Source organism: Hevea brasiliensis, chromosome 9 (assembly GCF_030052815.1).
Source record: "Hevea brasiliensis isolate MT/VB/25A 57/8 chromosome 9, ASM3005281v1, whole genome shotgun sequence".
Lineage (NCBI taxonomy): Eukaryota > Viridiplantae > Streptophyta > Magnoliopsida > Malpighiales > Euphorbiaceae > Hevea > Hevea brasiliensis.
Genome location: NC_079501.1, coordinates 44573902 through 44580065, shown reverse-complemented (window position 1 = coordinate 44580065; position 6164 = coordinate 44573902).

The following is a 6164-nucleotide window of genomic DNA, read 5'->3' as shown; positions in this document are numbered from 1 at the left end:
ATAAGTCCAAATTATTTCCTTAACCAAGTCATTTAGCCACCCAAAATTAGTAACCCAAAACTGCCAGAACCAAATTAGGTGCCCAAAAAATCTGGGTTAGACCAATCCGGCCAGCCATGTTCAAATGGCTATAAATTGAGCTACAAAGCTCTAAATGGAGTGATTCAAAAATGGAAATAAAGTTAAGATAATAAGGAACAACTTCTATGAAGAAAACTTAGCCAAATTCTAACAGTAACATGACCAATGGAACAGTACAAAATAGGACACCAAAACTGAAAATTTGAAATTTGTGCCTAAAAGACTTAAGATTTGGGAAAACCACCAAAACCAACAAATTAGGTAACCAAAATGTGGTATGTGGGTGAAATTAGAATTTTCATACCTATTAAGCGTTAGAAAGTCAACAAATTGACTTGAATAGTATTGTGAATAATAACCCCAAAATACAAATTTTAAAGAACATCACATTTAACATATTAAAGCTAGGTATAAGTAGATTTGAATTCATTTTTAGACTTATGATAAATTGTGATACTGAAACATTGTGAAATTGTGTGTTTCAGTTGAAAATAATACCGGGAAAGAACCCGAGGCATCGAGTCAAGGCCAAGAGGCGACTCGCATAAGGTTTGTGCACAATATAGAGTTTCTGCAAATTGTTTTGAATGAATTATGATATTAAATTTTGACTTAATTGTATTGAAATGTTTATTATGCTTTTGACTTAAATTGTTGAAAGTTTACTTGTATATGTTTGAAATGGCAATAAATGTTTGATAAATTGTTAAGATAGTTTTGAAACCACAGTATCATGACCATATATTAGAATGCCTCACTAGGATGACTAGTGGGGGAAATTAGTTTTGAATTTTGATTCCTTCTCTGGCTGAAGTGTTGAGGTGTGTGCCAGTAGAAGAAGAAATTGAATGGATATCCATATATTTGAGCTAGCTAGCCTTGTGATGTGACTTCTCATAAGCCTCTGGCTATTGAGATGATTATTGTTTCGAATGGGATGATAAAACTGTGTGTTTTTATGAAATTTGTTTTGAGACTTTCGAAATGAAATTGTTTGGATTAAAAGCTTATGAATCATGTTTGCATTTATTTCTCATATTCAGTTCAGTTTTTGAATAAGTATGATTTAAATTCTGCATTAAGGTTATTTTAGTATGTTGTGCACCACTGAGTCATAGTACTCAACGATGGCTATTATTGCTATTGCAGATATAGAGTCTAGAGGAGCAGCAGAGTGAGCTACTGAGGATTATGGAGCCACCTTCCCTGAAGTTCTATCGAGTATATTTTATACCCTGATTGTAATAATTATTTTGATGTATGTAAATGTATGTACATATAAAACTGGTCATGAGCAGTTGTTTAAAGTTTGTAATAATATTAGTTTGGATTTTTCTAATGTAAATTCTGGATTGCTGAATGTAAATTGTTTTAACTTTAATGAAATTGGGAATTAAATTATTTTGTTTTAATTTGAATGAAATTACTTAGTATTATTTTGGATGATATTGAATTGGAAATTATTGATTTGAATTTTGGAATTTGAGAAATGATGTTGAAATTTGTTGTGGTAGATGTTGAAGTTGTTGAGTTGAGGAGATAAATCATTGGAAGTGTTTTTTCAGATATTTGAAAAACTATTTTATCAATATATAGATGGCACTCTACCGAAAATTTTCTAAAATTTGCGAAAAATAAAAAGGGACAAAAATTTTAACTAGTTTACAAACTCTAATTAAATGTTTTAATACCTATTAGAAAATGCTCACCACTTCTAAAAAGTGAGAAAATGATTTTAAAATCTCTTGTAAGGTACTTAATAAGTTATCGGTAGGTAAAGTTCGATAGTTCATCAGGTATTATACGAGATCATCTTATGCCTTACAGAGGGGTAAGGTGTGTCCCAAAGGTCCTATATTGGCAGGGTCCTCAATTAAGTCAATGGCTTGACCTTAAATTTTGATCTTATACATTTATAATTTGAGGAAGTTGTCTAAACAATGTTTTAGGTCTCTTTCTTAGCTTTCTAGATTGGTATGGCTCATTTCATTGGGAGATTTCTAGTGGGAGATATGCTTATTTGAATTTTTTGGGCTTAATGGTTAATTGTACTAATTCCAGATTTAGTGTGTCAACTCAATCAACTTAATTGACCTAGTTCCCTCGATTTCTGGGTTTTGATCAAATTACCAATATTGTAGATCTATGTCTTATTGAAAATTTGGGACTAATTTCATGTCATTTGGAGTTCTATGGACCAAGTTATGGTCATTTTACTATTGCTGGTCAAGTTGCACTTATATTGTAAAGTTTAGGTCATTTTTAGGTCAAAGTCAATTCGGCTAGTTTTTGTAACCCAATCTTGGCGATCATTTTGACTTAGTAATTGGCATTTCTGGGTTTTGTGATCTTCACCAAAGTTGTAGCCTTATGTCTAACCTTTCCAACGGTATAAATTTTAGGTCATTTGGACATGTTTTGAGTGAGTTATGGCCAAAATACTGACTACTGTTTAAATCGTCAAAATATGGGTTCATATGTTAGGCAATTCTGGATTTGGTCATTTTCTAGGCAGAATTTTGACAACACTTCCACATGAAAGTTGGTTTATTACATGTCTAATTTCGCCTTCAATTGGCCTTATACCAATTGGGTTCACAATTTTCCACTTATGGCTTAAAATGTCTGCTGCCCTTAAACAATCGAAATCTACATTGAAGATTGGCACTTCAAATGTTTACCATTCACAATTCAATTTGGTCAAATGACCAACAACAACTCAATTTGTTAATTTGTCTAGTAACAACTTAGTTTAATGAAATGAAATGTCCAATAATACTCAATTCACTTAAACATCCAGCAGCTATTCTATTTAAGTAAATATTCATTACACTAAATTCAATGAAATCAATATCCAACTCTTATACAAACCTTCAAACCCTAATCCATTGATCAAAACCACTAATGTACATTCCATTAACTCATAATCAACATTAATATACATGAAATTAAAGCTCTCTTACATACATCAAAACTGCCCAATTATACATTTGCTTCAATCTTCCATATACATTTCACAACCTTACTCAATTTAAGCATTCACATGAAATTAAATTACTAATACTTGTAATTAGCCTAATTAACTTCATTATCCATCAATTTCATGTAACAACAACTCAAACTTCTTTAATATACATGGCTGCCAAAAATAGTACACATCATTAACTCCTTAAATCCTTCAAATTTCTTCACCATTTAACACATCTCAACCTCCATGCAAACTTTAATGAAGTAAGGAAAGGAAAATGACACTTACCTCTTTTTGGAGTTTGCTAAAACTTCTTCAAATCCTTCCCTTTTTACTCCCAATGTGCTGCCCAAGATGTGTAGTCCAACTTTAGTGAAGGAATTTGTGAAGATCCAAGCTTGATCATGAGTAGATGATGGTTGAAGGTAGGGCGGCCATGGGAGAATTCTTGGGAGCTTTGGTTCGATTGATGAAAAAATGAAGAAGAAGAAGAAGAACTTAGTGGAGATGGCTGTCCACTAAGCCTTATATAGGTCCCTTAATATGTTTAAATATTCCTTAGTGCTCCACTTAAGTTTGATTAATCAATATTATATGTTAAACTTTTAATTATTCAATTTATATCCCATTTCTTTCATCATTTATTTTATGTACCACAATTTTAAATTTTCAAAGTGTGATATCACTCATTTTTAATGGACATTGAGGTGAAAAGGCAACTCTAGGTGTCAAATGACCAAAATGCCCCTCTTTGGGTTACATTCGCGATTTTTCGGTAACACTGATTTTTATCGGTTTCTTAAATTTTTCATTTTTCTTTGTACTAATTCTTTAATATTCTTTGACATTTCTAATGTCAATTATACTTCAATAAGTCTTTAATTATGTCTCAAAACTTAATTCTGAGGGTTCCCCATAGTCTTGGGGTCGGCTATTGCCTGCGCCGTAACTTCCCCGTGCAGTCACCTATCGCTGCAGTGCTAGCTCTTTTAATGTATTTTCATTTTCTCTCTTTTATTTTTCCATTAATTTTTCTTGTATTTTCTTTTTATTTATGTCATCATTTCATGTCTCCTCACCAATATTTAAGTGTAGTTCCAAGCATTCTAGCTGTCTAGACAGACACTGGTCATTGAAATAATAGAATGCACTACCGAATATAGGGGTGTTACAAATCTCCACCCCTTAAATAAATTTCGTCTGTGAAATTTTACCCAATAGCTGTCTTACAGTAGTCATACGTTTATTTTCTCCTTTCTATATGATCGTATAGCCTTCTTTCCTTTGAATTTGTGTAAGACTTTTAACAATCTAATATAACATTTAATTTATTTATATAACACCAATCTTTTCTTACTATCGTTTTGTCTAATCTTTCAGTTCATGTTTCCTTATTGAATGACCATTGAGGTCATGTTAGAATTACTTATCTAATCATTGGTCATCTGACCATTCTAGTCAATAATCTTACTCATATTCGTAACATTTCTTTGTTACATTTGAACCAACTGTTCAAATTTTTACTTCCACAACTCTTTTATCTATCAATTTCAATAATTTATCGGATTCATATAACTAATATCGTTATCTCATAATTTTACTTACTTTCCCATGATTGTGTCCTTTGCCTTTTATGTTTCCACTCATGAAATTCTCTTATTAATTAGTTCCTTGATTTCTCATGCTAGAATCCTTACTAGTCCTTCCGTCTCCTTTACTTACTCCAATCCTGTTAACTTGCTCTCGTTTAGGTATTCTACATTTATCTCACACAAATGTCTCAAATGCCTAAATCATTTCTTTCTAACAAAAATATCAAAATAACTATAAGACTCCATATCGAAGTCTAGATATCTTCACCCTCAAGGTATTCTTTTTAATTTATAGTCATACTAAAATCTTAAATTTTATAGTAATTCCTGTCGTATCGATACCTCACATTAGTGTAACTGAGTCACTGACTAGTAGTGAACTTTCGATATGTTAGTTTTAAAGTTTTCAATTTCTAACAAAATTTTTTATATTTATTTCTTGTAATAGTACTCTTCTGTACCAAATCAAAGACTACTTGCAAACATCCTTATCTTGGTATACCACGAGGAAGCACGTAGCTCTACATAATAATCCCATGTTGGTACTATAATCTGCAGCTTACAATACAAACATCGAGAACATTACATAGTCACTGCGTTATAACCTTATGGACTAGGTTTTTCCAACATCTTATCTGTATACTTATTTCCTTCTTTGTCTTTTAAAGTCATATCAGTGGTCTCTTCATGTAATTATTTAAATTTAAAACTCATTACTTATATTTATACCTAAGTAACCTATCAAAGCACTTGCAGGCGTTACGTATCACCGTCCCTGCAAGGCCCTTCTCTGTCTTTGGTGACAATTAAGGGTACCTATCAAAGCACCTGCAGGAGTTACGTATCGCCATCCTTGCAAGGCCTTGGGTGGTACCTATCAGAGCACTTTGCAAGCATTACGTATCGCCATCCCTGCAAGCCCCCTGATACCGATATTCATTGTTTTTTAAAATCATATCAACCATATATTGTCAATCCATGACTTTCCATGCAGGCAGTACTGCTATCTGTAATCCTTAATTGGTATACCAATTGATCCATACAATATACATAAGTTTAGGTTTACTTTTAGCAATTAAGCATTATTAATTGTCTAATAAAATCTTCATGTCCATGTATTGTGGAAAAGGTGGGTCCCATATCACTATTTCATGTAATTTAGCATGTAGTGATAACGAAATTTCCATGTGAATGTACAGTGAGAAAGTGGGTCCCACATGCCTGTTTCAAGTCATTTAGTATATAGTGACTTAGTTGGGATAAGCCAATAATGTTTTTCAAGAACCTTTCCTTAGGTTCAATTTCGGGATTTTAACTTTGCATATCACTTTGGACAGTTTGTGGCCACTGTTTGGCCCCATTTCCTAAAAGGAAATTGTTCTTTTATGTCTTGTCTTTATTTCCTAAATGACTATTTGAGCTCTAACTCATAGGTTTCTCCCTCTTCTCTATTTCACGTTGCCCTTGTGGGGTTGGGTTTGTACTTTGGCTTGGGCTGACTGATTATCAGCCATTTGTTAAAA